Source organism: Episyrphus balteatus, chromosome 3 (genome assembly GCF_945859705.1).
Source record: "Episyrphus balteatus chromosome 3, idEpiBalt1.1, whole genome shotgun sequence".
Classification (NCBI taxonomy): domain Eukaryota; kingdom Metazoa; phylum Arthropoda; class Insecta; order Diptera; family Syrphidae; genus Episyrphus; species Episyrphus balteatus.
In genome coordinates, this window is record NC_079136.1 from 84,469,648 (window position 1) to 84,486,061 (window position 16,414).

Consider the following 16,414-nt stretch of genomic DNA (forward strand, 5'->3'; position numbering starts at 1 on the left):
ATGAATCTTTTCTGTGGTGTGGTCACGGAGTGCGCGGAACCGGAAACTGGAACTGTTGGACAATGTTGTCGGTGACCAGGCTCATCAGAAGCTCCTATTCGCCGTCATTATCATCGTCATCGTGTTGTGTAAGAGTATAAAAGTAGGTACAATAGAGAGAGACCGTATTGTATATGTGTTCTATCATTTTGTTGTTTTAAGGATGTCGCGTTCGTTGTCCGGTTTTTGGCTTAAAAGTGTGCCATAAAGGCGATGGATAGGAATAGCAAAATTCCCAGATAAGCATAATGATAATGATGATATAGCTCTCTAAAAAGTATACAGCACATCGACAAATTTGGCGCATTGTTCCTCTTATGTGTGACAGAATACAGAAGCTTTCAGCCTCACAGCTCAGCAAACCGCCACCGCAGCGCTTCATTGAATTGCAAATTTCTGGATGTATGTATGTGGAAGTTGAAAGAATAATGTTTGTAGGTATCTCTTTTGAGGAAATTGTATGCATAATAAGAGTGCGTTCCTTTTTGTTGTGTATTGTACACATATACATACATTCATCACATAGTCGTCAACATTAGAATTAGCTACCGAGAACACGGGACAGAAAACTTATTTCGTATTCGAGGATTATTATGTTAATTAGAAAAAAAAAGACTGATAAAGTTTTGCAACGATAGATTCGGTTCACAGCAATTCATTCAAATGATGGCAGAATATTAAATTTTCTTAAATATGCAGGTGGAAAAAACTTTACTCAATGCGTGGATTTTTATTTATAAACTTTTTATATTAATGAATGTTAAATTTGAGCAAAGTTTCGTCCATGAGAATAAAAGTCAAAATTTAAATTCACGCTGAAAAACGGATTGATGACCTTGAAAAATTTAGTTTATCTCAATAAACGTTAGTATACAGGTAAAATAGTACAAAAACTCAATAAATAAAAAAAAAATGTTGCCATCAACATCAGGTAAATACGATTACTCTAAGAAAAGTTATTGCCGATTTTAAAAGGGGGCTTGTTTTTTTTGACAGGAAAAACACTGATGATTTCGGAATGAGGGTTTTAGATGAAGCAGACTAAAAGAATACCTACCTACTTAGAGTTTCCAAAAATATTTTTGGTTAAAGGGTGTTTTTTTTAGGGGTTAGGTTATATGCGAGAAAGGATCCATAACAGCTGACATAAATTTTATTAACTTTTCTCAAATATTGCTGAAAACGTTGCGTTTGTTATAGTATAAAAATTAAGAATTTAAAGAGTCTATAAAATTACCTTGAGTAAAAAGGTGTTTTTTTTTAGAAAAGATAAAACTCAGAATTAGTACCAAAAAAACTTTGAAAAACCTTGCGAAATTTATTATAAATGTTGGCTTTGGGAATTGCGAATAAAATGAGTTCTTGTGAAATTGAGTTTTTTTTTTTTAAGGTAAAGAGAAAATGTTGGTTTCTGTAAAAACTAAGTACTAATAATCACGGTGTAACACTCAAAATATACGCGGGCGGATACCTATCATGTTTTGTAGAGCTAGTCGCACTGATTACGAAACGGTATTTAAAAAGTCCCTAACACCCCAAAATCTGAAGTTACCCATTGAAAAAAATCTAGCTTCGTCAAATTTTTACCCATTTTCGATTTTTTTACAGTTTCTGATAGGAAAAATATACCTTTTCAACAATGTTTAAAACCTGTAACTCGGTTAAACCACCTAGAATGTATAAGCTGTCGAAGTTCAAAAATTCCATTTTTGTCGTTATTTACCCAACTTCGACATCAAATTAAAGTACATATATATTTTCACAACAACATGCTGTTTTGAAAATATATTCTAAAATAATATTTATTTCCAAATCAAACAAAGTATTTTTTATGAAAATCAGTTTAAAATTGGCCTAGAAAAAAACTTTACGATTTCAACCCAGATACATAAATTCGAACTTTTAGGTATAGAACAAAAATGTTGTTTCGGCACGTAGTAGGATAGCTTGGGCGCCAGGATTTGATAACGGGTTTTTGTAGAGGAGTTCAATACAAACATTTTTTTCTTTGGGAGGGGTGTCTAACTCCCCCTGTTTAGGTGGGAGGGGCAGTTTTCTAAAAAAAATTATTAAAAAACAACGGCAATACTTACAGTAATAAATGATACCATTTCCGAAAAGCAAAACTGTACATTTAATTCTTATTTTTAAATCAATATATTATAACCAATAGTTTTTGAAATAATCGATTTCAAAGTTAAAAATAGGTGAACAAAATTTTTTTTTGAACTCATTTTATATTATTTTTATCCAGACTGTGAATTTTAATAAAAAAAATTACTCACACAGAAAACTGCCTCAATTGATTCCTTATTGAACAGTGAAAACTGTATGTTTCTATGTCTATGAGAAAAAGAATTTTTGAATTTTGACAGCTTATAAATTCTAGGTGGTTTAACCGAGTTACAGGTTTTATACATTGTTGAAAAGGTATATTTATCTCCTATCAGAAACTGTAAAAAAAATCGAAAATGGGTAAAAATTTGACGAAGCTAGATTTTTTTCAAGGTGAAGGTCAAATAAACCGTTTTTTGCCCCTAACTCCAGATTTGGGGGGTGTTACGGACTTTTTAAATACCGTTTTGTAATCAGTGCGACTAGCTCTACAAAACGTGATAGGTCTCCGCCCGCGTATATTTTTAAACCTCATTTTCGTAACACCGTGTAATGGTTCCCTATTGAAATTAAGCAATTCTGTTGCTTTTAAGATTGGAAACAGGAATCTAAAAATCGGTTCAAAAATTGGGAGTTATAACAATTTTTATGGTTTTTCGTTGTTATTTTCTTCAAAATACTCTATTTTTGTAAAACTGGTTTTGAAAATATTTGTTTTGTTTAACGATTTAGGGCGATTTTATTCACTCAAAGTTGAAGACAACTTGAGGATTTTTATTCTCAACTTGAGAATTTATTTTTATTCACTGAAATTTGACATTTTTAACTTTCATTTTTAAAATCTAGAGTTGTTCAACTTTAGATTTTCTCAACTCCTGGAAATATTAAAAGATTGTCGAGAACTTGAGATTTTACTTAAAATGTCATTTGAAAATTTTTAATTTTGTCAAAAATTTATTTTATTCAGATAAAAAGACGAAAAGAAAACAAATAGTTATTATCTTTTGAAAAACAATCCAAATGCCTAGTTCTTTGGATTTGGATAAAGAAGATAATTTAATTGAGAACCCTTTGTGTGCAAAAATCGAAAACCCTGTGTTTTTTTTCAATTTGTTATAAAAAAATGTTTCAAAGGAAGTCAATTGTATATTAAACTACTCGTAGGCAAAAAAAAGTTAAAAAAATTGAAGCAAATAAAAATTAAATATGTGTGACAAAAATTGGTGTTTTTTTCTATTTAATTTGGTTTTCTTTAACAAATCCTTATCTTTCTTTTTGTGCTTGTTTCTAAAAATTTATGTTTCCGCCGAAATCGCATTGTAAGGCTGTCTTGAATATCTATCACGATAAAGAAATGCATCAATATACAAAATAAACTAAGAAAACAATTAGTTCTCTTAAAATTACTTCTCTTTTTTCGCCAAGTAGGAATATTTCAGTCTTTACACACAAATAAAATAAGTTCAAAATATGAAAAGCTAAATAAATAAATATTTATATCTTTCGAAATAATATAAAAGTATTAACCATTTTAATTTTTCAGTATAAAAATATGGTACTCATACACCCCAGTGATCATTTAATTTTTTGATGAATTCAATAAATGCTATTCTAAGGGTGGAAATTTTTTAAACAAACCGTAGTAGCTTAATAAATGCTAGGCTTAAACCCCGAAAACGGCCCATATTTTAGCTTTTATAAATAGGAGAATCTCAACGTGGTTTTTTTCCTAAAAGAAAGTGATGCAAACAATTTAAATAATTTTGAATGACGTATTTACTATTTCGATTTTTTATAATACGCTTTATATTTATACAAGCATACCATAACACTGTAAGCATCCATATTAATTTTCTATCACAAAACAAATCCCAACAATTCAATTAAACAAATCTTAATCAAGTCTTCAATCTATAAATCCAAAAGCCATATATCTAAACTGTTTATATAAATTAAGTTATAGTCCCTATTTAAAAAAAAAAAGTACCTCAACTATTATAAAGTCTCAATAGTCTAATTGAGTCATGTGATTATCCCCACCCTGATGATATGAACCAAAATATTTAATAACGAAACATATTCCATAATACGTTTTGCCAAATAATTTCAATACAAAAAGTCCCGCAAGCAACACATCAAGTATGCCACTTAAATAATATTCAAAAGCCTTTTCATATTTTAATGAAAATTTACAATTCCCTTTGTAACTAATCTTCTTTCAATTAGTTCCAAAATCATTCATATTTGAATTTCTGTAATCATTTTTCAATTTGGGTCTCATAACATAATATCCAATATTCAAAATAGGTATATTCGGCACCTATATTTATATATGCGTTCATGTCCAATTCACCACACATATACATAAACATATTTATAGTATCCTTTTGTTATATTCGTTTGATTTGTATAGGAATATTATTGAGCTCTTTATTATACCCTTTAACAATATGCAACGAACAGAACGAGTATATGCCAATGCATAATGGCATGGACTCCATTTTCATTTCCAGGATTGGTTAACTAACTAACCAACCAACTAAATTATACCCATAAGCCCTGGCATGTTCAATAAAAGTTTTCGATGCAGCTCTTCGTACTGAGTTGCATGAAATTATATTGACCCTTTCTCTATACCCGATACTCTCAAGGGTGTTATATTGATGGAGTCAGTGTTTCAGCTGACGACGACGACGTTCGGTCGGGTTGTTATGCAGAAGGGAACCCGTGCTCGGCATTATCATGCTTGATTAGGGTAGAAATTGTAACAAGCAATCAACCTGTAATTGACTTGAAATTATTTTATTTCTCCGATCATCACCTCCATCTTTCATTTTGACAGGAAGTCGTGTATATAGTGGGTTAAACTGCTTCCCATCGATATTTCTACCTATATAAAATGGTTTCCATGGTGTTTATTTTCGTTTTAAAGTTGAAAGTTTGTTTTAATAAATGCTTCAGAAATAACTTTTTTCCAAAAAGTTATTTTTGAGGTTTTATTGAGTCTGTGTTATACAATATATCGTACATAAGATCTCAAGAATAATGAATCCACCATCCGAAGTAGATATTCTTTGAATAAAGAATAAATTCGAATCAAAGGGTGGCTTAAAAACAATAAGGCTGTACAAAATCATTTTTGAAGTGAAAACTTCTTTAGTATCGTTGTGATTTGAAACAAGATGAAACGAAAACGCGACACGAACATTCAACTTGTTATAACTTTTTTGTTTTAATAGATAGATAATTAAATTTGTATTGTAGATAGGTAATTAAATAAACTATAATTGTACAAAATTTCAATTAATTTCATTTTCAAAATTCTGAAGATGTTCTTTTTCTACACACGTTATATCTTTAGATCTAGTGCACATACAAATTCGATTTAACTTTAATACGCATGCTGATGCTGATAACATAGCCTTTTATTTGATATATCACACATAACGGTACGTGCTCTACAAGTTACACAATCTTAAATTTAAAAAAATTCAAAAATACCTCAAAACACCTGTGGAGATCTGTTGCCGCTGACCAGCCACCAGTTTAGGAAGTACCGTAATCTCAGTTTCAAATTTCGACATAGTTGGCTTTAAAAAATTCTAACTTTTTTTGTAGGCATGGTAGAAATATGATTGATACGTCATATAAAAAGTGAAAAAAGCTTTCAGATGATATAAAATTTATCATAGGTTGTCATTTAAAAAAAATAGATATAATGAGAGAAAAAAGATTGATTTTTGTACTTTTTTGATGAAAAAGTTGATTGGGTTCAAAAAATTCTAGCTCTTTTTGTAGATGTTGTATAGACATGGTCGATATAAATATTTTGAGCTGAAACAATAAGCTTTCGGGTGATATTAAATTAATTATTGGTGGGTGGATTTCAAGGTGATAGAATTAAAAAAGGTAGACTTTTTCGATTTTTTTTTGCAAGAAAAATGATTTTTTTAGGTTTCACTTCTACCACGTGTGAATTGCACACATGATTTTTTTTTAATTAACTTGCAAATTTAACTAGGTAAATTTTTTTTTTTTGCAAGTAAAATTGTTTTCATTAAAAATATAAAATGCACGACTATGTCACACACGTTCTTTTAATTTTAATTTAAATTTTAATTTTGTAAGAAATGCAGAAAGGATTAAAACTGGTTTTTAAATTGTTTCTTTAAACTAAGTATGTCATTTAATTTCTTGTATAACAAAGAATTTGTATAATAAAAAAAAAAAGTTTTTAAGAAACACAAATTTTCGAAAATTTTAAAAATAAAATTTGGAATGATTTTCTTTGGAAATTATTGTTCAACACATAAAAACGAAGTTTCAACAAAATTGTCCTGAAATTGATTTTTCAAAAAAAAATTTTTTTTTTTTAATTCAAACATTCTTTTTTTTTTTAATTTTTCTTAGTACATTATGACAGCAAAAAGTTTTCGTTGAAATCGGTTTAACTGTTTATGAGTCAGAAATTTACAATAAGGTACAATACAATTTTGTAATGCAATTTTTAATTTCAGATGCATTTTATTTAATTGATACTTTTACAACCCTGCTTACAAGTTGCAGTCTAAGCCACTGAAGGGAATTATTTCAAGATTAGCTAGCAGTCAAGGGTTGTTGTACGTGATTTAAAAAATTAACGTCACTACTTGCCATAGGTAGTACCATTTTCTTGATGTTTGACATTCTCATAAACGACAAGACTAAACTGAATGCAAATTTGTACCTACAAAAACTTTTTGAAAAAAATATTTTGATAGCCCAGGCAACTACTAATCAAATCGCATTTTTCGCAGGACAAATTTTTTTTCATGGAATGTGTTTGGGTAGTCCTTATCATAAAAGTCAATTTGTTGGGATGATAGGACGTGCGTCGCGACGGATATTTGAAAAAATGAAATTTTGCCCTCACCACTCGAGACAAATCTGGACTTTGACCAACTATGAAATTGAATTTAATAAACTCACGGAATTCGTTTTTATATAATTTTTTAGATAATTTTATTATGAATAAGTCTGTCTTTGATCATATATTTGGTTAAAATAAGTAAAAATGGAGCTTTTAAATAAAACAGTACCGATCCGGCTGCTCCCATCCCAACAAATTGACTTTTATGATAAGGCCATATACCCAAACACATTCCATGAAAAAAAAAATTTCTCCCGCGAAAATTGGGATTTCATACTCATATTTTAACTAATTTGCCTGGGGTATGAGCATATTGTTATTATTTGTACAAACCGTTTCGGTATCAGTGCAACAAGTCCTTAAATAATCTCAGTTAATTTCGGGATATTGGGGTCAGCGTTACCGCTAAGCGACTTTAGTCGCTATTAGCGACCTTTTTGAAGCCTTAGCGACCAAGCGACGACTTTTTATTCCAAGCGACCTTTTCACCAATTTCTTTATAGCGACTTTTTTTCTAAAAATTGTATTTCTTTTTTACCTCTCAACATTTAGAGCTTCAATTTTTTTTTTCGTTCTGAACGTATTCTGAGCTTGTTCAGAGCGCGATCGATGGACTCAGAATAAGTTATCGCTCTCTGAGCAGACCGAGTTGAATGCTGAACAAGCATTTAGCAAATAGAAAAAAAATTCAAACAAATAAAATAATGGTACAAGAGTGCAGTAGTCGGTCTAGTTTTTTTATTTTAATTTAAAAAAATTTATTTAAGGGCTTGAGAAGATAAAAAAGATTGATATTTTTGCTTTTTTTTTATGAAAACTGATTGGGTTAAAAAAATTCTAGCTCTTTTCGTAGATGTCGTGCAGACATGGTTGATATAAATATTTACAGCGGAAACAATAGGCTTTCAGATGGTATAAAATTTATATAATAAAAATGGATTTTTTACCTTTTCTTTAGAAAAAATATTAAACTTTATATGGCGTAATTTTTTTTGTAAGTTTTTCATATACCTACAAAAATTGATATTATGAGAAAAGAAAAAAAAAGGTATTTGATTTAACTTTTTCTTGTAAATTATGATAGGATTCAAAAAGTTATTCCGTTTTTCCACAAATCATACAGTTATACACATATATGTTAGGTCTTAATTTTTAGTTTAAGTAGGTACTTTACTATAAGATTTATTAGGTATATTTTATAATTTTTCTTACAAGAAAGTTGGCAAATACATGATTTTTAGATCATTTTTTTAACAAAAGCACACGACCTGTTTTCTTATGACGTTATCACGCAAAATCATCGTCCGTAAACCAACTTTACAGACAACCACTTTTTAGTTTCTAATTTTGTTATTTTTTTTATTGTTAATAAAAACTTTGTTTCAAGACCACTTGTGTTTATTTTTCTATTTAAAAACATATGAAAACGGTTTAGCTCATATAGCGACTTTTTCGACAAAAAAGCGACTTTTTTTCAATTTTTTAGATTAGCGACCTTTTTTTTCTGAAAGCGACTTTTTTAGCGACCTTTCAAAAATGTTCAACGGTAACGCTGATTGGGGTACCCAGGTTTATGGGCTTAAAAAAATAAATCTGAATTGCGTTTTTCTAACACTGAATTTTTTTATGTAGGTAAATAAAACCGCCACATACGTTAAAATTGTTTAACGGCAACTCTGGCTATGGGAAATATTGGTCCACCACGTTCCGATACTTTTTAGCTGCTTTAAAGCATACATGTGGTTACCATTTGTTCCATTCGTCCACATATGAATGCATCGTTACTTTATGCCCACTATTCATATATCATAATCCGATCAAATGTATGCAAAATACGATGGCTGTTGAAGGTTTATACATACTTACATTCCACAGATATATACATATAGAAATACCTATAGTTCGTCCTTGTATACCAGTTCAAATTGTTTCAGCCATCAGGTGCATGGTAACACACATAGAGGAAGAATGTAAAGGATTATACACCAACCCAGAAACAAACGCAATATACTTGAGTGGTGATCGTCGAGATGGATTATTCTGTATTGAGCTTGTCTAAGTGTGTCTAATATTATACAAATTGTACTTATTTTTCAGGAGATTTCAATTACTTACAGGTGATATGTGTGGAATGCGTAATGTATGTGTAATGTTTTCTTTAGGCTCTTTGAATATCCATTCAAAAGTGTTCGATTTCCTTATAAAATAGCTTCAAGAGAAGTATAAATCTCTGAATTAATAATATTTGGAATGAATTACTTAAAATATTGAACAAGTCTATATTCAAAAAGATAAGTGTTACAAAAAAGATTCTAAACAACTGTATTTACATAATTGAAGTTTAGGTAAGTGTTCAGATTAAACCTTTGTATGGATACAGGTTACAGAATAACATTCCTACCCTACTTCTTAACAATTTTAAATTTGTTTATGAGTACAAAAACTCACATTTTAAGTACATGTATGCATAGATACCTTCGTGAAAAATTCAGTGATTAGAAAATTTAAAAAAGTTTCATTCCTTAAAAATCCACCATTATCTGTAATTGCGAACAAATATTGTAAACGAGTCTTCAATTAGTGCAGCTTAGAGCAATTCACCCTCATTCGTTTGAATATAGAATTGCTATAACAGAGTATAATAGATACCCATGGAGTTGCGATGCAGTCTTTCCGCTAATTACCCTCAGAATTGTATCTTTTACCCTCGTTTTACAAAAAAAAAAAAAAAAAAAAACTGAACAAAACAGACATTCGCAAATTTAAAACAAAATTAAGCACTTCACTATTAAGCCGTCAAATTATTCTCGAATACACACGAAGCGTATGCATCGCAGCATTGCGCTGCAGAGCAGTCCTTCTAGTAGACAGAGAGACGCTTATGGTGGAGTTGCTTTGCGCTACTTCGGGTATATCTATTGTGTCGTGCCAACTCATACAGGTAATATACAGTCTTTTAAACAAAAGTTAAACAAGTTAAGTATTTTTTAAGTGCAAATTGAGAAAAAGTTACCAAATTTGTATTGTGTTTTGTTCGTTACTTACAGTGAATCAGGGCTGTCAGAGTGAATATTTTTTTGTATAAATTTACTAATACCTTCATCCACAAAAATTAGTCTTTCTCTTTCTCATTTCTTTTTCTTGTTTTGAATCAAGTCTTTCGATCAAAATAATAATAATGGGCCAAAGGTCGTATAACAACCATAATTAGGTAAAAACACGGGAGGGTCAAAAAGAGAGTTAAGATTTTAAGTTCAGTCAATAAGGCAAAATCTGGAAAAAAATGTGACATCCACAGGACAAAATTATTTTTTTTCTTTAGATTTTCGAAAAAAATTGACGAAATAAAAATAGGTTTTGAAAAATTTCCTCCAAATTTATCGAGTGAGGCATCAGAAGAAAAGTCTCTTAAACTCTATTCATAACTGAAAACCAAAATTTTCTTGGAGATCTGGTTGCTACGTTATTTGGATCCAAATATATTTTGTTCCAGATTTTGAAGAAAATTTAAGGGCTACACCTTGCCGAAAAAAAAAATACATTAAAAAAAAAAATTCTTCCAAATCCATCGAGTGAAGTATCTTAAGAAAGACCTCTTTGAGCTCTTGGCCCTGGCATCCATTGGGGGCCCCGGGCACTACCTCGGCTTTCCCAATGGCATGAATCGCACGTACTCATACAAAAAATTCCTTGGCATCAAATTGATTGCTTTAACCGTTTAGAAGATATTTGTATCCAAATCGCAATGCATACGGGTCATAAGAAAACTATTGAAATCAGTGAGCATTGGTTTGGATACGAATATCTTCTAAACGGTTAAAGCAATCAATTTTTTGTAGAACATTTAAGCCCCTACAAGAATATATCTTGCTAATTTGAAAATAATGAAGTTTCAATGAATTGGAAATTTTTTAAAAATATAAAATGTTTTTATAATTTTTTTTAACTTTGACCTCGAATATCTTTAGAATGGTTAGATTAATGAAAAAAGTTAATAAGACCTTTTTTGTGAAGCAATCAATTTCCAACAAGAATATCTTTGATGCCGGGTACAAAGGGGTTAAGTCAAAAAAATCGATTTTCAGATTTTTATTTTTTTTTTCTTTCGTTTGGTCCTATCGCCATAGCTCTAGCGTATCTCCTTCCGTTAGAAATGATTTGGTACAAAGGGTTTAAGTCAAAAAATTTTTAAATTGTATGGTAGTAAGGGCGTAAGTTGACTTAACTCCTTTGTTTTTGAATTCATTTTTAATTTTTAAATACAAAAATTTATCCTAAAGCGTTAAGTCAAGAGGAAGATAAAAAAAACGAAAAGCGATTTTTCTACAGTACCTATTATATTATTTCAAAAAGAATTTTCACATTTGGTAATTAATCACATTAATATTACCAACTTTCTTTTATAAATTAAACCTTGTTATCAATGTAAACAAAGATTTTTCTTGACTTAACGCCTTTGGACCAAGTTTATTTTTGAAGACTAAATGGCTCTAAAGTGTTAAGTCAACACAAATTTTTTTTTAAATCGGTCACTTTCTCGTCAACAGCATATGAATATTAAAATAGATCTTATAAATGATGTTTCTGCATCATTACTTTTTAAAAATAATAATATTCAGATTTACAAACAAAAATTGAAACTTTAATTTAATTTTCCTCAAAACTATATTTTCTGACTTAAAACCTTTGTACCCGGCCAAAGATATGTCTTGCGCGTTTGATTATTATAATTTTTCCATTTGTTACAAAATTTTAAAGATTTTCTCGATTTTTGGACCTCAAATATCTATTCAACGGTTAGATAAACGAAAAAAGTGTATAAGGCCTTTTTTGTAGAGCGTTCAATTTCCTACAAGAAAGAAATTTGGTAAAAAGTCAATTAATAAAAAAATTATTTTTTTTTTATGTAAAAATGTAAAAATGGAAAATTGCAAAGCGGAGGACCTTCCCATTAATATAAAGAGCTCATATTTGGTGTGTATATTCTAGAGGTGTCTAACAACCGATTTTTCGGAGTACCAAATCAAAAAAAAAGAATTTCGATTTTTTTGACCCACCCTAATATACATTATTTTCATCCCATTTTTATGAGAAAATAATTAATTAATCTTAATAATTAGAAAACGCAAAAAGGAAATCAATATAAATCCGCTAATATTAAGAATTTTTAACCGTCAAACTCATCTTCAACAGCATAGTTATTTAAACACATACAAAAAATTGTGTTGCAAAAGGAAATATTTTGTCTTCTTAAACTTGAAGTATAATCCTTCCATTAAAAATTTCGTGTCAAGATTAGATACATTTTCGAGTTTAAGAATCGAAAAAAAAAACAAAATTAACCACCCAATTCGCTTTTCATCATCCTCATCAAAAAACTCATATTACAGCTCAATTATGAATTCATTCCATGTACCTACATTTTCTACCCTCCCTTCTCTTACCCTAAAACGAGTAGATCACCTAAAAACGTCTAATCCAGAAAGAGCCTTTTAGCGGGTTATTTTCTCTCAATTCGAGCCCCCCAAAGGAGCTCCTTCACCAGCTCCATCATTTAAACTTCTCAAATATATTATATGGTTATGGGTGTAGGATGTAGGTTGTATAGAGTATAGGCAGTATGTATAGGTACTTGGTACATTGTACTTGTAGGATTTCTTATTTCCTGGTTTTGTTGTTATCCAAAAATTGAGATTCATTTATCATACATTACCCGATATTCCACTTACTTTGTCGGAGATTATCCTTTCATATTTTAATATCCGTTTGGGCGTGCTAAGACGACGACGTCAGATGACTCGATGATGTGTCAAAGAAAATAGTGTGCCTTGGTGCCTTTGCGACTATACCTATTCTATACACCTAAATTAGAAGAGTAGGCGCTAGCATTGGTTGGCTTGGTTGTTGCTTGCAAAAAATGTCTCCTTTCTACAAAAAAAAAAATAAAGAAAATACTGGCACGAGCAGGATACTGCTTCTAATGTTGAAGAAGACTTTTGTGATTGTCATGACGTGCTCGTTAGAGGTGGATTCTGCACACTGAATAAGGAAATAATATATTATTATACATACATGTACACATTTATATTCTTATATTGGTATAACTGTAGGTATTTGGTTCTACTCTTATATATGAACGGTTAGATACAGCATTGCCAGGTAGAACAAAATATAGGACATTTCATTTTAGTTATTTTTATTTTATTTAATTTTCTTAACCGTTTCTTAACATATTTTTGTTAAAATATATCGATTTCGATGTAAAATATGTAGTGCAGTAAATTACAGATACATAAGTCTATGTAAAGATTCACAACTAAGTTATGGCCACTCAATATTTTTTTTTTTATTCTTCATTGGAATTTCTTTTGGTTTTTATAAAAAAAAGTACGTATACACCATGTAGACCTAATTTTTTTTTGTTAACATCATATATGTAGGTACATATGTATATGTATGATGTTATAATTAAATTAAAAATAAACCAACTGAAACAAAATTTTTGCAGATTTCAGCTTTAGTTGCATTTAATAATACTAATAGTCAACAGTAAGATAGACTTAAGATAAAGCACTCACATAGTGACCCACGAGTTGTAAGATTGATCCCCAGTGGCTGGTGGCTGTCAAATTTTTCACCATTTTCTACTCATGTAACCATATAAAGCCAAGTGTGCAAATATTATGAGAACAAGTTTTACAAAATTTTACAAAATTTGTACGCCCCCCGCCACTCCCATTCGTGTATATAATTGTTAATATATCTTCAAATCGGCTTGCACTTGAGAATATTGATTATACTTATAGGAGTGTTCAAAAACTCAAAATAGTGCCGACCCTGACTTATACTAATATCTTAAAATGACTTGTATCATTTGAATTAAACTTAAGAAATTCGATTATTTTGGTGAGTTCAAAAACACAAAACAGTGACAGCTGAATCCGCCCCCAACCGCGCCCACTTTATCAGGTAAAGAATAAAAATTTGCAAATCTTCATTTTTTTCGCCTTTGTTGGCGCTAGTAAAAATTGTGTTTGGGGTCGTGTCTTACTATTTACTGGTTTATCAAAAGGCGATACATTTTGCAGATAGGTTAAGATGCTAACAGGAAGTGTAAAACTATTTTTAAGCTTAGCTTGGAGCCTCTTGAAGGGAGCATTATTCCTTGAAGTTTGAACATTGCTTTTTCCTTTGCCTTTCAAGGTTTAAGCCAATTCTGGACAATACTTCAAATCACTTTTAATGTGCAAACTGAAACTGAAGCTTGAATAACCTGGACTGCTTATAACCTAACCTAAAAAGAAGAAGACAAATAAAAAATAACAAATAATGGTTATGAAAGATGTTTTAGTTAAGCTCATTCATTTTTCCACTGATCAACGCACTGTGTATCGGTTTGAAAGGAGAATGGGCATTTTGGACGTTGAGCGGCCATCAATAAAATTGGTATCAAATGAAAGAATTATAGCCCAGGAAAAACTTTTACTATGGACGTTTCGCTGTATTGCGTTAAGAATGCAAGATAATGCAGTATTAGTATTGTTAATGCATTGTTCAATGTATGAAGGAAAAACTGATTTATATTTTTAAAAGGAATTTAAAATATGATGCTCTGTCATTTTCCCTGAGCATGAAGACATTAATCTTGAAAATCCGACCAATAGAACTCATAATATAAGATTTTTAAGACAACCATTTCAGGTTCGAATGTTTTCAAACAATTCAAAGTAACAAAAAATTGAACAACAAAACTCTAAAAATAGGCTTGAATTTGTTGTTTTAAAATGCTTATAGTTTGGGTTCTAGTGGTTGGATATTCAAGATAAAGGTCTTCAGACTCAGGGAAAATGACAGAAAATAATATTTTGCACTTAAAATACACAATTGAGTTATAACATTGAGACATATATAAAGTGTTAAATGCAAAAATGCATTTTATCCGTTATTGAAATACGTCACAGGGATAAAACTTCTGCACAATATATGTAAACCTTAATTACATCAAAAAATAACAAATTCATTCCTGGCCGCTTAACGTCCACGTTTCATACAAACTTGCCCATTCTCCTTTGTACATGATCTTCTAAGATACTTTTGCCAGGAAATAATCGAAATAATAGGTAAGGATTCTCACATTCACTAGTTTATATTTATTTAAGCCCCTAAGAACATATGTATATTCGATTTTGGTAGCGCGACTTTTCTATAGCAAAATAAATCACAACGATTTCAGTGACTCTGGGCAGTTTTCAAATTTGTAAGCATGTGTGTTCACAGCACTGAAACGATACATTTTTGAGAGTGAATAATTACGCGATCAAAATCGCATGTGTGTCCTTAGCGTAAAGTGTAAATTTTCTTGAAAAATAAAACGATTTTTTCTTCGGGAAGCCACTATTTTGTCAAAACTCAAAATTTTGACTATTTCATCGATCAATTTTTTTTTTCTAAAAAGGAATATTTTTTTTTTTTATTTCACATAATTCGTATCAGAGAGCCCCATATTTTTTTTGTTCTTGTTCACCTATCAATTCTATAAAGTTTCCCGACCTTAAGATATCATATCTTTCATTCAAAAATGTTGGTTCTGTGGAAATATTTTATTTAGATACTGGTTTGTCTGTCGTCCTGCCCACATCTTTAACATCCCACAATTCTTTGTTTAAAACTTCTGTACATAAATACGAAACCATAAATGGCAACGCCAAAATGAAAATGAAAGACATGCATGTATATGTATGTATTCTTTGCGGTGGCAATCACTTTAACGAACGACGACGTGTGGGCAAATGGATTTCCTTTCATTTTTCTTATCCCCATATTTTCCTCATTTTTCTTTTCTATTTTTTTTTTGCATTTTATGTGTCAAATTCAAAACAGGAGATTGGAAAATTTATTTTAAAATTTTAGTATTTCTTGTTGTTGAAGTTTCTCATTTGTATAGAAATCTAATAACAATGCTAAAAGTGCAATATGATTTTTTTTTTTAAACGGGAATCTTATTTGGTAGATATGAAAATTGTCTTTTTTAAAGAGATCAAGGTTTTTTTTTATTATAATAGAATATTTTTCAATGTATGATGCATTTTTGGAGAGGTTTTAGGAAAGTAGGTCACCCCTAATATACAGTAGCGAGCAAAAAAAATGCAAACAATAAAAACATTTGCATTTTTTTGCTCGTCTAAAAACGCATATTAGAGGTAGACTTTTGACCAAATAATGGTTTTGGAGTAAAATATTACTCAAATTGACTCTGTTCAATGAAAATAAAACAGTTTCTATATGCCAAATTTGGTAACTTAGTTCTTGTTAAAAACTCTTTAAACCGCTTTCGTTTGCATTTTTTTTGCT